Source organism: Triticum urartu, chromosome 2 (genome assembly GCF_003073215.2).
Source record: "Triticum urartu cultivar G1812 chromosome 2, Tu2.1, whole genome shotgun sequence".
Lineage (NCBI taxonomy): Eukaryota > Viridiplantae > Streptophyta > Magnoliopsida > Poales > Poaceae > Triticum > Triticum urartu.
The window spans coordinates 137,089,328-137,103,915 of NC_053023.1; positions in this window are offsets into that span (position 1 = coordinate 137,089,328).

Genomic DNA, 14,588 nt, shown 5'->3' on the forward strand with positions numbered 1-14,588 from the left:
CCACCGATTTTTTTGTCCCTCGTAGTAGAAAAAACCGGCGACGAATAGTAAGTAGAAAGAGAGAACCGGTCTGCATGTCTCTCCATCCATCCAATCTAAAAAAACACCAAATCACACACAGATCGTTCCGTAAAAATCACGTGGGTGCTTTCCTAATCAACGGCCTCACGTCTTGCGAACCAATCTGTGATTGGATGGTTAGAGGCATTGTGGTATCCCAGCCCATCAAGATTAAGTCTTGATGCTCGCATTTATTCCTTGATTATTTCAGGATTTCCGCCGATGCGCATTCAGTGGGAGGAGACGTTCCCGTCGACGACGAGGTGCATACCGTGACTTCGTAAATTTCAAGATGATATGCTGGCTCAGCCTTTCGAAAATGCTCATATATGTAGGGTGTGCGTGTGTGCGTTCATAAGGGTGGGTGTATGCGCGTGTATATGAGCGCTTGCGTCTGTACTGTGTAAAAAAAACAAAAAAACGCCCTCACGTCTCTCGCCGCCGCCACCACTCGTATCTGGATGAAGCCGGTTGCTGCCCCGCACACATGTATCCAAGCACCTCGCGTGGCCGGTGTCTCCTCGTCCTCGGACGATGGTGGCACAGGGCCGGTCCTGAGATTTCTGGGGCACGGGGCGAGACTAGAATCTGGGGCCCCTCAATTTAAACATCACAATAATATTCAATATATTATAAATAAACAATATAGTAAAATGCATCCAAAATCAATAATTTTTATTTTACCTTAAAATTTACCTCTAACATTGCTAGATGCAATTATGTTTATTATGGTATCAATATAAATCTCATTCAATAATTTTTAAAGTTACCAAACTATTTAAGCTCCCTTGGAAATCTACAAACCTCACATCGTTTCTACTCACTATATAGCTATTTAAAAGAATGACAATAACCATCACATAAGGCAGCATACCTTGGCCATCATTCACACATCCAGTGCCTCCTTATACATGTCCTTGATAAACAAATTGTTCTTGAAGCATTCGAACCATCTTCTATGCTCTAGAAATAACATGGATAATGAGTTGAATGTCAAAAACTATATGAGAAAACTGATGAGCAGAAGATTCAGTATATTACTAGATATCATCTCCAGATCCAAAAGGAATCATTTTTCTGATCAACTTTGGTCCTGGAGATATATGTTGAAATTTTCTGAAAGAAAGGAGCCTTCTGAATGTTTTTGAGAAAAGGTGATTTTGCACATCCACTACAAAACCATAAAATTGATCAACAAGTTAATTGAACAGACAAGTCTTATACAGAGTTTCACGTAACTTAATGGTTAATCGTGCATCAGTAGACATCATCTCCTCCTCACAATTTCTCTAAATCAAACAGTAAACTCATGACCCTTATTTCTGAATGCCAAACTTAAATCCTACTCATGGTGACTATTTCTTTCCATCGAGAGGAAGGAAGGGGAGAAATCTGAAAATCCATACAGTCCCACAAGATTCGATCAACAAAGAGCGAAGCGATCGGGCAAGAAGACCAGCGTACTTGTGTGCTCCTCCTCCCTCGCCACCATCGTAGCATCGGCTGTGGGCGTCGGCGGCGGGCGAAATCGATGGGCATCCATGATGGAAAAAAAGAAGACGAGGGCGTTTTGCGCTACCTAGGGCCTCGGCAGCTAATGCTGCCCAAGCATTGGGCCAGGTCCAGTATCAGCAAGAGGGATGGATGGCAACGATGAAAACATGACAACGTTTTGCGTGATCGTCGGTTACCTTCTTTGTGTGATTGGAACGATGAAAACATGGCAACCTACGACCAGATCTGACCTTCTGCTACGTAAGACATACTTGATCAGAGGGAGCCCCTGGATTTGAGGGGCCCGGGGTGGCCGCCCCCCTGCCTCCCCTCAGGGCCGGCCCTGCGGCGGCATGCCTGGACGCCGCCGCCTCGCGTTTGGGCGACGGCGGCACTCGCGTGCGCGTTGTCGGGCCACATGCACAACGGAACAGGGTGCAAGCGGCAAGGGAGTTCGGGCAGATGCAACAGTGACGTCATGTCTCATCTTTTGAGGTGCGTACATGCAAGGTTTTGGATTTCGAATGGACGAATTTTCTCGTGAGGGGGGGGGGGGGGGGGGGGGGCGAGATTCTCGGTTACCACGGTTACCGAGAATTACCGAACATATTTCGGACGAAATTTAAAACTGAATTTTGAATTCAAATTCTTTTAAACTAGATATACACAAGACTTCAAACTACATTGAGCACAAAGTTGATAGCATCACAGTGGAGCGTCGTGCACTCGCTAATGAGGACGTCGTGGGTTCGATTCCTGCCCGGTCCTTGGTTTTTATCACCTACGCCTTCTGAAAAAAAACACCTACGCCTTCTGAAAAAAAAAAAGTTTGTGCAAAAGTGGGGGTTCGAATCACAGTGGAGCGTCGTGCACTCGCTAATGAGGACGTCGCGGGTTCGATTCCTGCCCGGTCCTTGGTTTTTACCTACGCCTTCTGAAAAATAAAAAATAAAAGTTTGTGCAAAAGTGGGGGTTCGAACAAGTGACCTCTCGAGGAGGGAAATAGACGGCGACCACCACGCCACAGCAACGTTTAATGAAAGCATGGAGATGCTATGTTATTGTAGTGTACTTTTCACGTAAAAATTCAAAAAAATCGGAATTTTTTGCTCGGGATACGTGTTTTTCGTGGGGCAACGAGAAGCTCGGTAACCACCCGGTATCCGTTTTTCTCGGGCGGTACCCAAAACCATGCGTACATGAGCTCTATTCTTTATCCACTGTTGCTAGGCCTGATTATGGCGCTGTTTCTGAACGTGCTTATTCGTGAACATGAGATCTTTGATTTCAGTTACGGTGCAGTTGGGTCTTAACTAAGAGCTGTCAATGTAGCTATAATTTCCGCTTGTTTTTTTTGAGCGATAACTCCAAGCTTTTATTCAGCAAAGTCCACAGATAGTGGGATACATCTTTGGTCATGGGGTTGACTAGCCAAATGTGGCGCCCCGGACCTAGAGAAAATGTATACTTGGCTAAACTATGTGCCTCGACATTAACGGCACGTCCTTCGAAAGTAAAATTACAACTCAAATTAACAGCTATTCTATGAACCTCCGAGACGATGGCACCACTCGATCCACGACTTCTGTTGTTGATCGCTCCGACTGCTCCCTTGGAGTCTGAAGCTACAAGTAGGTTCTGAATATTAAGATCTTGTGCCAATGCTAACGCCTCCCTGCAAGCAATTGTTTCCAGAATCTCCGGATCATTGACGCCTGCAATCACTAGGGCTGAGCTTCCCAGATAAGCTCCTGTTTCATCCCGGCAAACAGCTGCCGCTGTGCCTCCTAGTCCCTTTCGGCAAGCAGCATCGACGTGAATCTTTGCATGGCCCGCCGGTGGCGCTTTTGGGCGGATAATTGCGCTGGTCACCTGAACGGCACGCTGATTCGGGTTAGGAGTTGGTGCAGCCAGTATATTAAGCTCCTGGAGATACCTGTTAATGAAACCATTGATGGCTTGGGGGCTTTGAAATATACCTTCATGAATCGCTTTCCGGCGCACCGCCCATATAGCCCACAGAGAAACTGAGAGCTTCACGAACGACTCATGCGATAATACCCCCATGAGGGTAAAGAGCCATTGTTTTGCCTTTGATTCTGTGTTCATTGCCAAGGTTTGTGCCAGATCATCATCCACGAGGGGTCATGTACATCTTGACATTGTGCATTCCAAGAGGGAGTGTCTCCATGAGTCCGGGGCGCCACAGATGCTGCACGCGCTGGAATCTGACATATGCGATAATTTCCGCTTGTTAACAAAGCTTCAGTCGACCTGGACATAGTTACTATAGTATCCATTCCATTTAGCCCAACAAATTATATTGATCTCTTCCAGTTTACCCTCCCGCATAAATTGTCAATTAAATGCCTTTTTGCTACATAGATTATTTTATCACTGTCAGACATAATCAAAATTTTAAGGGGAATATCTATATCTATGTTCGACGTGTCGGGGTATGCCTTAAGGATTGATCCATATTTGGACCTGGTTGCTTCTGACTTCACTTGAAAAATGGATATAGATATTAATCTACGGTCATGCACTTTGCTCGTGAACGTTCAAAACGAAATATGAAGGGTCCACCAGCTATCTCTAATTCTCTCCTCTGGCGCTACTGCACGAACTATACAATGAACTTTGACACAATATTATTTTGCTTGAGACAATTAGTCCTGGTCCTGATCATATTGTATCCTTGTTCGAAATTGTTAGACCTACTTAGTAGATATGATCTCATTTTTTGGTTACTTTATGTTTAGACCTTCAACAGTGTTTATATTTGACCTTTTCATTTGGTCTTGAAAATTAAAGCCAGCTCACGTAGTTGACGTTGCCAACAGATTAGAGAGTCATATAGTTGTCACCAGATAGGCAGGATTTGGACACGTTATTCATCGTTTGCCTGTAGGAACGCACGGGCAATGTGCTATTTCTACAAAAAGAATAAGGTTCCCATTTCTCTCCTTTCGTCCAACCTCTCCCTCGTACGCCCACCTCTTCCATCCCCTCCCCTCATTCTCTCCCCTTACCGAACAAAAGAAAAACCTTGGGCTATCTGGTAAGTTGTGAGTCATGACTTGTGGTGGCGGCAGAACGAGGGCGCACGTCGGTGGCCAAAGGAAGCGTCTACGGCTAGTAAAGGTCAGTGCCCCATCTTCGTTTCTTCCTTAGCCTGTCTCATCTATCCTATCGCATATCCGAGTCTTACGTCGTCTGTGCTACTATGTTATGCCTTGGCTGGAACGATTCCCACGCCGAAGAGATGGTCTCTCTCAAACAACCCTGCAATCAAATACAGAAAATCTCTTGTGTCCTCAACACACCAATACAATGGTAAATTGTGTAGGTGCACCAGTTCGGCGAAGAGATGGTGATACAAGTGTAGGATGGATAGTAGAAATAGGTTTTTGTAATCTAAAACAATAAAAACAGTAAGGTAACAAGTAGTAAAAGTGAGAACAAACACTATTGTGATGCTTGGAAATAAGGCCTAGGGTTCATACTTTTACTAGTGCAATCTCTCAACAGTGCTAACATAATTGAATCATATAACTATCCCTCAATGCGCGACAAAGAATCACTCCAAAGTTATTATAAATAGCGGAAAACATAAGATGAAATTGTTTTAGGTAGCGAACCACCTCAGAGTTATCCTTTCAGACCAATCTATTGAGCCATCCCTATAAGTGTCACAAACAGCCCTAGAGTTCGTACTAAAATAACACCATATGATACGCATCAATCAACTCTAATTTCACCTAGATACTAAAATGTCACCACAAGTATCCGTGACTTAATTATTCAATATGCATCAAACAATTTCAGATTCATAATATTCAATCCAACACAAATAACTTCAAAGAGTAATCGAAAGTTTCTATTGGAGAAAGTAGGACGAAAACGTGTATCAACCTATGTGCCTAGATTACCCCTTTACACCTCGGAAGTCCGCAAGTTGATTAGTCAAGTGACTCAATATAATACCCCATTGTCATCATGGGTATCCACATGCAAGACATACATCAAGTGTTCTCGAATCCAAAATATTCAATCCGATAATAATGATTTCCTCAAAGGGAAAGACTGAATTCATCACAACAAGATAGAGCGAGAAGAACACTATATGATCCAGCTATATTAACAAAGCCCGTGGTACATCAAGATCTTGCCAAATCAAAAACACGAGGGAGATAGATCAAACACATAGCTACTGGTACATACTGATATGTCTCCAACGTATCTATAATTTATGAAGTATTCATGCCATGTTTACAACAATTTTATATGGTTTTGGTATGATTTTATTAGAAGTAAACTAGACTGACGCTGTTTTCAGCAGAACTACCGTGGTATCATTTTTTTGTGCAGAAATAAATGTTCTCGGAATGGGCTGAAAATTTACGGTGATTTTTTGTGGACCAAAAGAGACCACCGAAGCTTCGTGGGAGGACCAAAAGACCCACGAGGACACGACAAGCTCGCTAGGCGTGCCCTACCCCCCAGGGCGCTTGGATCAAGCTTGTCGCTGCCTCGTGGACCCCCTTGACGTGAAACCTACGTCAAAAATTCCTATAAATACCCAAACCCCCGAAAAGAACCCTAGATGAGAAGTTCCGCCGCCGCAATCCTCTGTAGCCACGAAAACCCAATCGGGACCCTGTTCCGACACCCTGCCGGAGGGGGAAATTCATCATCGGAGGCCATCTTCATCATCCCGACGGTCTCCATGACGAGGAGGGAGTAGTTCACCATCAGGACTGAGGGTATGTACCAGTAGCTATGTGTTTGATCTTTCTCTCTCTCTCTCTCTCTCGTGTTCTTGATTTGGCACGATCTTGATGTACCGCGAGCTTTGTTAATATATTTTAATCTTATGGTGTTTCTTCCTCTCTATCTTGTTGTGATGAATTGAGTTTCTACCTTTGAGGTTTCACTATTATCGGATTGAATACTTTTATGGATCTGTGAATACTTGATGTATGTCTTGCATGTGGATGCCCGTGGTGACAATGGGGTGTTCTATTGATTCACTTGATGTATGTTTTGGCATTCAACTCGTGGATTCCCGAGGTGACATTGGGGTAATCTATGCATAGGGGTTGATGCACGTTTTCGTCCTTGTTTCTCCGGTAGAAATCCTGGGGCACTCTTTGAAGTTCTTTGTGTTGGATTGAATAGTATGAATCTGAAGTTGTTTGATGCATATCATATAATTGACACACGGAAACTTGTGATGACATTGGAGTATATAGGTGACATTAGGGTTGATTGTGTTGGAAATATGCCCTAGAGGCAGTAATAAAAGGATTATTATTATATTTCCTTGTCCATGATAATTGTCTTTTATTCATGCTATAACTGTATTATCCGGAAATCGTAATACACGTGTGAATACATAGACCATAATATGTCCCTAGTAAGCCTCTAGTTGACTAGCTCGTTAATCAACAGATAGTCATGGTTTCCTGACTATGGACATTGGATGTCGTTGATAACGGGATCACGTCATTAGGAGAATGATGTGATGGACAAGACCCAATTCTAAGCATAGCACAAGATCGTGTAGTTCATTTTGCTAGAGCTTTTTCCAATGTCAAGTATCTTTTCCTTTGACCATGAGATCGTGTAACTCCCGGATACCGTAGGAGTGCTTTGGGTGTACCAAACGTCATAACGTAACTGGGTGACTATAAAGGTGCACTACAGGTATCTCCGAAAGTGTCTGTTGGGTTGACACGGATCGAGACTGGGATTTGTCACTCCGTATGATGGAGAGGTATCACTAGGCCCACTCGGTAATGCATCATCATAATGAGCTCAATGTAATAAAAGTGTTTGGTCACGGGATCATGCATTACGGTACGAGTAAAGTGACTTGCCGGTAACGAGACTGAACGAGGTATTGGGATACCGATGATCGAGTCTCGGGCAAGTAACATACCGATTGACAAAGGGAATTGTATACGGGGTTGATTGAATCCTCGACATCGTGGTTCATCCGATGAGATCATCGAGGAGTATGTGGGAGCCAGGGTATCCAGATCCCGCTGTTGGTTATTGGCCGGAGAGGAGTCTCGGTCATGTCTGCATATCTCCCGAACCCGTAGGGTCTACACACTTAAGGTTCGGTGATGCTAGGGTTATTAGGAAGGCTTATATGTGATTACCGAATGTTGTTCGGAGTCCGAGATGAGATCCCGGACGTCACGAGGAGTTCCGGAATAGTCCGGAGGTAAAGATTTATATATGGGAAGTTGTCATACGGTCACCGGAAAGGTACAGGGGCATATCGGTATTGTACCGGGGCCACCGGAGGGGTTCCGGGGGTCCACCGGGAGGGGCCACCTCTCCCGGAGGGCCTTATGGGCTGTATGAGGAAGGGAACCAGCCCAAAGTGGGCTGGGGCGCCACTCCCCCTTAGGGCCCATGCGCCTAGGGTTGGGGGAAACCCTAAAGGGGGGCGCCCCCCCTTGCTTGGGGGGCAAGCCTCCTCCCCTTGGCCGCCGCCCCCCCTCTAGATCTCATCTAGAGGGGCCGGCCCCCCTTCTCCCTTCCCCTATAAATAGAGGGGCGAGGGGAGGGCTGCGGGACACATCCAAGGCGCAGCCCCTCCCCTCCCCAACACCTCTCCTCCTCCGTCACGTGCTTGGCGAAGCCCTGCCGGAGTACTGCTGCTCCACCACCACCACGCCGTCGTGCTGCTGTTGGAGCCATCTTCCTCAACCTCTCCTTCCCCCTTGCTGGATCAAGACGGAGGAGACGTCACGCTGACCGTACGTGTGTTGAACGCGGAGGTGCCATCCGTTCGGCGCTAGGATCTCCGGTGATAGGATCACGACGAGAACGACTACCTCAACCCCGTTCTTTTGAACGCTTCCGCTCACGATCTACAAAGTGGTATGTAGATGCATCTCTCCCTTCACTCGTTTCTTAGATGAACTCATAGATGGATCTTGGTGAAACCATAGAAAATTTTTAATTTTCTGCAACGTTCCCCAACAGTGGCATCATGAGCTAGGTCTATGCGTAGTTCTCTTTGCACGAGTAGAACACAATTTGTTGTGGGCGTAGATGTTGTCAACTTTCTTGCCGCTACTAGTCTTATTTTGCTTCAGCGGTATTGTGGGATAAAGCGGCCCGGACCAACCTTACACGTACGCTTACGTGAGACCGGTTCCACCGACTGACATGCACTAGTTGCATAAGGTGGCTGGCGGGTGTCTGTCTCTCCCACTCTAGTTGGAGCGGATTCTACGAAAAGGGTCCTTATGAAGGGTAAATAGAAGTTGACAAATCACGTTGTGGCTTTCACGTAGGTAAGTAAACGTTCTTGCTAGAACCCTATTGCAGCCACGTAAAACTTGCAACAACAATTAGAGGACGTCTAACTTGTTTTTGCAGGAAGTGCTTTGTGATATGATATGGCCAAAGTTGTGATGAATGATGAATGATATATATGTGATGTATGAGATCATGTTCATGTAATAGGAATCACGACTTGCATGTCGATGAGTATGACAACCGGCAGGAGCCATAGGAGTTGTCATTATTTTTTGTATGACCTGCGTGTCATTGGAAACGCCATGTAAATTACTTTACTTTATTGCTAAACGTGTTAGCCATAGTAGTAGAAGTAATAGTTGGCGAGCAACTTCATGGAGACACGATGATGGAGATCATGGTGTCATGCCGGTGACAAGATGATCATGGAGCCCCAAGATGGAGATCAAAGGAGCTATATGATATTGGCCATATCATGTCACTATTATTATTTGATTGCATGTGATGTTTATCATGTTTTTGCATCTTGTTTACTTAGAACGACGGTAGTAAATAAGATGACCCCTCATAACAATTTCAAGAAAGTGTTCCCCCTAACTGTGCGTCGTTGCTAAAGTTCGTCATTTCGAAGCACCACGTGATGATCGGGTGTGATAGATTCTTACGTTCACATACAACGGGTGTAAGACAGTTTTACACATGCAAAACACTTAGGGTTAACTTGACGAGCCTAGCATGTACAGACATGGCCTCGGAACACAGAGACCGAAAGGTCGAACACGAGTCGTATGGAAGATACGATCAACATGGAGATGTTCACCGACGATGACTAGTCCGTCTCACGTGATGATCGGACACGGCCTAGTCGACTCGGATCGTGTAACACTTAGATGACTAGAGGGATGTCTAATCTGAGTGGGAGTTCATTAAATAATTTGATTAGATGAACTTAATTATCATGAACTTAGTCTAAAACCTTTGCAAACATGTCTTGTAGATCAAATGGCCAACGCTAATGTCAACCTAAACTTCAACGCGTTCCTAGAGAAAACCAAGCTGAAAGATGATGGCAGCAACTATACGGACTGGGTCCGGAACCTGAGGATCATCCTCATAGCTGCCAGGAAACAATATGTCCTAGAAGCACCGCTAGGTGATGCTCCCGTCCCAGAGAACCAAGACGTTATGAACGCTTGGCAGCAGCATGCTGATGATTACTCCCTCGTTCAGTGCGGCATGCTTTACAGCTTAGAACCGGGGCTCCAAAAGCGTTTTGAGCAACACGGAGCATATGAGATGTTCCAAGAGCTGAAAATGGTTTTCCAAGCTCATGCCCGGGTCGAGAGATATGAAGTCTCCGACAAGTTCTACAGTTGTAAGATGGAGGAAAATAGTTCTGTCAGTGAGCACATACTCAAGATGTCTGGGTTGCACAACCGCTTGTCCCAGCTGGACATTAACCTCCCAGACGAGGCGGTCATTGACAGAATCCTTCAGTCGCTTCCACCTAGCTACAAGAGCTTTGTGATGAACTACAATATGCAGGGGATGGAAAAGACCATTCCTGAGGTATTTGCTATGCTGAAGTCAGCGAAGGTAGAAATCAAAAAGGAACATCAAGTGTTGATGGTCAATAAAACCACCAAGTTCAAGAAAGGCAAGGGTAAGAAGAACTTTAAGAAGGACAGCAAGGATGTTGCCGCGCCCAGTAAGCAAGTTGCCGGGAAGAAGTCAAAGAATGGACCCAAGCCTGAGACTGAGTGCTTTTATTGCAAAGGGAAGGGTCACTGGAAGTGGAACTGCCCCAAATACTTAGCAGACAAGAAGGCCGGCAACACTAAAGGTATATTTGATATACATGTAATTGATGTGTACCTTACCAGTACTCGTAGTAACTCCTGGGTATTTGATACCGGTGCCGTTGCTCATATTTGTAACTCACAGCAGGAGCTGCGGAATAAACGGAGACTGGCGAAGGACGAGGTGACGATGCGCGTCGGGAATGGTTCCAAGGTCGATGTGATCGCCGTCGGCACGCTACCTCTACATTTACCTACGGGATTAGTTTTAAACCTCAATAATTGTTATTTAGTGCCAAGTTTGAGCATGAATTGTATCAGGATCTCGTTTAATACGAGATGGCTACTCATTTAAATCCGAGAATAATGGTTGTTCTATTTATATGAGAGATATGTTTTATGGTCATGCTCCGATGGTCAATGGTTTATTCTTAATGAATCTCGAACGTGATGTTACACATATTCATAGTGTGAATACCAAAAGATGTAAAGTTGATAACGATAGTCCCACATACTTGTGGCACTGCCGCCTTGGTCACATTGGTGTCAAGCGCATGAAGAAGCTCCATGCTGATGGACTTTTAGAGTCTCTAGATTATGAATCGTTTGACACATGCGAGCCATGCCTCATGGGCAAGATGACTAAGACTCCGTTCTTCGGAACAATGGAGCGAGCAACCAACTTGTTGGAAATCATACATACTGATGTGTGCGGTCCAATGAGCGTTGAGGCTCGCGGAGGATATCGTTATGTTCTCACTCTCACTGATGACTTGAGTAGATGTGGGTATGTCTACTTAATGAAACACAAGTCTGAGACCTTTGAAAAGTTCAAGGAATTTCAGAATGAGGTAGAGAATCAACGTGACCGAAAGATAAAGTTCCTACAATCAGATCGTGGGGGAGAATATTTAAGTCACGAAATTGGTACACACTTAAGGAAATGTGGAATCGTTTCACAACTCACGCCGCCTGGAACACCTCAGCGTAACGGTGTGTCCGAACGTCGTAATCGCACTCTATTGGATATGGTGCGGTCTATGATGTCTCTTGCCGATTTACCGCTATCATTTTGGGGATACGCTCTAGAGACAGCTACATTCACTTTAAATAGGGCTCCGTCTAAATCCATTGAGACGACACCGTATGAATTATGGTTTGGGAAGAAACCTAAGCTGTCGTTTCTAAAAGTTTGGGGATGCGATGCTTATGTCAAGAAACTTCAACCTGAAAAGCTCGAACCCAAGTCGGAAAAATGCGTCTTCATAGGATACCCCTAAGGAAACCATTGGGTATACCTTCTACCTAAGATCCGAAGGCAAGATCTTTGTTGCCAAGAACGGATCCTTTCTGGAGAAAGAATTTCTCTCGAAAGAAGTAAGTGGGAGGAAAGTGGAACTTGATGAAGTATTACCTATTGAACAGGAGAGTAGCGCAGCTCAAGAAAATGTTTCTGTGGTGCCTCCACCGTTTAGAGAGGAGGTTAATGATGATGATCATGAAACTTCAGATCAAGTTACTACTGAACTTCGTAGGTCCACAAGGACACGTTCCGCACCAGAGTGGTACGGCAACCCTGTCCTGGAAATCATGTTGTTAGACAACGGTGAACCTTCGAACTATGAAGAAGCGATGGCGGGCCCAGATTCCAACAAATGGCTTGAAGCCATGAAATCCGAGATAGGATCCATGTTTGAAAACAAAGTGTGGACTTTGACAGACTTGCCCGGTGATCGGCGAGCGATAGAAAACAAATGGATCTTTAAGAAAAAGACGGACGCGGATGGTAATGTTACCATCTATAAAGCTCGACTTGTCGCTAAGGGTTATCGGCAAGTTCAAGGGGTTGACTACGATGAGACGTTCTCTCCCGTAGCGAAGCTAAAGTCCGTCCGAATCATGTTAGCAATTGCCGCATACTATGATTATGAGATATGGCAAATGGACGTCAAAACGGCATTCCTTAATGGCTATCTCAAGGAAGAACTGTATATGATGCAGCCAGAAGGTTTTGTCGACCCTGAGAATCCTAACAAGGTATGCAAGCTCCAGCGATCCATTTATGGGCCGGTGCAAGCGTCTCGGAGTTGGAACATTCGCTTTGATGAGATGATCAAAGCGTTTGGGTTTATGCAGACTTATGGAGAAGCCTGCGTTTACAAGAAAGTGAGTGGGAGCTCTGTAGCATTTCTCATATTATATGTAGATGACATACTTTTGATGGGAAATGATATAGAACTTTTGGACAGCATTAAGGCCTACTTGAATAAGAGTTTTTCAATGAAGGACCTTGGAGAAGCTGCTTATATATTAGGCATCAAGATCTATAGGGATAGATCGAGACGCCTCATAGGTCTTTCACAAAGCACATACCTTGATAAGATTTTGAAGAAGTTCAAAATGGATCAGTCCAAGAAAGGGTTCTTGCCTGTTTTGCAAGGTGTGAGATTGAGCTCGGCTCAATGCCCGACCACAGCAAAAGATAAAGAAGAGATGAGTGTCATCCCCTATGCTTCAGCCATAGGATCTATTATGTATGCCATGCTGTGTACCAGATCTGATGTAAACCTTGCCGTAAGTTTGGTAGGAAGGTACCAAAGTAATCCCGGCAAGGAACACTGGACAGCGGTCAAGAATATCCTGAAGTACCTGAAAAGGACAAAGGACATGTTTCTCGTTTATGGAGGTGACGAAGAGCTCGTCGTAAAGGGTTACGTCGATGCTAGCTTCGACACAGATCTGGATGACTCTAAGTCACAAACCGGATACGTGTATATGTTGAATGGTGGAGCAGTAAGCTGGTGCAGCTGCAAGCAGAGCGTCGTGGCGGGATCTACATGTGAAGCGGAATACATGGCAGCCTCGGAGGCAGCGCATGAAGCAATTTGGGTGAAGGAGTTCATCACCGACCTAGGAGTCATACCCAATGCGTCGGGGCCGATCAAACTCTTCTGTGACAACACTGGAGCTATTGCACTCGCCAAGGAGCCCAGGTTTCACAAGAAGACCAGGCACATCAAGCGTCGCTTCAACTCCATTCGTGAAAATGTTCAAGATGGAGACATAGAAATTTGCAAAGTGCACACGGATCTGAATGTCGCAGATCCGTTGACTAAACCTCTCTCGCGAGCAAAACATGATCAACACCAGAAATCTATGGGTGTTCGATTCATCACAATGTAACTAGATTATTGACTCTAGTGCAAGTGGGAAACTGTTGGAAATATGCCCTAGAGGCAGTAATAAAAGGATTATTATTATATTTCCTTGTTCATGATAATTGTCTTTTATTCATGCTATAACTGTATTATCCGGAAATCATAATACACGTGTGAATACATAGACCATAATATGTCCCTAGTAAGCCTCTAGTTGACTAGCTCGTTAATCAACAGATAGTCATGGTTTCCTGACTATGGACATTGGATGTCGTTGATAACGGGATCACATCATTAGGAGAATGATGTGATGGACAAGACCCAATTCTAAGCATAGCACAAGATCGTGTAGTTCGTTTTGCTAGAGCTTTTTCCAATGTCAAGTATCTTTTCCTTTGACCATGAGATCGTGTAACTCCCGGATACCGTAGGAGTGCTTTGGGTGTACCAAACGTCATAACGTAACTGGGTGACTATAAAGGTGCACTACAGGTATCTCCGAAAGTGTCTGTTGGGTTGACATGGATCGAGACTGGGATTTGTCACTCCGTATGACGGAGAGGTATCACTGGGCCCACTCGGTAATGCATCATCATAATGAGCTCAATGTAATCAAAGTGTTTGGTCACGGGATCAAGCATTACGGCACGAGTAAAGTGACTTGCCGGTAACGAGACTAAACGAGGTATTGGGATACCGACGATCGAGTCTCGGGCAAGTAACATACCGATTGACAAAGGGAATTGTATACGGGGTTGATTGAATCCTCGACATCGTGGTTCATCCGATGAGA